This window comes from Verticillium alfalfae, genomic scaffold (genome assembly GCF_000150825.1).
Source record: "Verticillium alfalfae VaMs.102 supercont1.13 genomic scaffold, whole genome shotgun sequence".
Classification (NCBI taxonomy): Eukaryota; Fungi; Ascomycota; class Sordariomycetes; order Glomerellales; family Plectosphaerellaceae; genus Verticillium; species Verticillium alfalfae.
In genome coordinates, this window is record NW_003315026.1 from 439,293 (window position 1) to 440,581 (window position 1,289).

Genomic DNA, 1,289 nt, shown 5'->3' on the forward strand with positions numbered 1-1,289 from the left:
AACAGCGAAAAAAAGATCCCTTCTTTTCCTCCTCCTCCCTGTGGTGCTGTCAGTGCAGCCAGAGTAGAGCGACGTATCATCGCGGAGAGGGATCCACAGCCGGGTTCCCAATTCGCGTCCTCCGATCCTCTCTACCTACTCTCGACCTGCGACTACTCTTATCTCGTCGCCCTCCTTCTCCCCGTCTTCAAGACCTCCGAAGCCAACCTCCGACCCTCAACTCGACCCCCGAGCCTCACTCCTCCAGTCCACGACCCGCGAGGCATCTAGATTGCCGGTATCGAACACGGGTACTGAACAAAAGGAGACCTTCGATAGTAGATTCGAAGAAGACTCTTTCTCTTATCGTACGTGGTAAGTCACGCCGTTCGATTTTTGCGCTGCCTGCTTTTTCTTGTATCACTCTGTCCGACTGAATGGGTTCCCGCTTCACTCGACTCGACTCGACCCGGCTGCTTTGCAACACTATGCCTGCTGCTCAACTCCGCGCCGCCTGTGATCGCTTCATTCTGCATCCTGTTCATGGTATCAGTGGCCAACTGTGCAAACCTATCGCCTCGCACACACTTGCCTGTCCAATGTCGTGAGAGTGTCCGACTCGTGTGCCTGCGTACGTTCGACGTTACTCGCCACGGCCGCGAGCCCGTCAGCGTCTTTCGGTTCATCATTTACCTTGCACTTGCCCTTCTTTTGCACCACCAGTGCTACATGGCGAAACGCTGTGTCCAACCATTTGGTCTTGTCCCTCGAACCGTACCTGGAAAAACCTCGCAGCGTTGCGTTATATCAGCGAGAACGGGCTCTCTGCCTGATGACCAGATCATGCTCTTTTGAATCCAGGGAATCAACCAAGGACTTTCAACTAACAGGTTCTATCAAACAGGTCTCGGTGCTGCCGATTCCGACACTCCGCGCTTCTTGACATCGAGAACCTTCCGGCAAGACTTCGCTGTTCTCTGTCGGCACCTCCATCCTGTAATATCCGACAAAACAACATCTAACAGCCAGCCCCTGATGCGTTCATCTCCTTGAATGAAGATGGATTCCGAAGACGGGGAGTTTTTCATTAAAGTACGTCCGCAATCTCCTCCAAATGGTTCTCCTTGCGTCTAACACTCTTGTCAGCAATTGGCCAGTTTTGTGCGCACGCACGAAAAGGGCACTTGCCAATGCTCTACAGTTCAGACGACAGACTGTCTCCCGCCATGGCTCTTCGCAGAGCGGAAAGTTCTGTCACGGTGCCCCAGTCGCCTTCACACTCCCGAACGACATCGACGTCTGCTTCTACT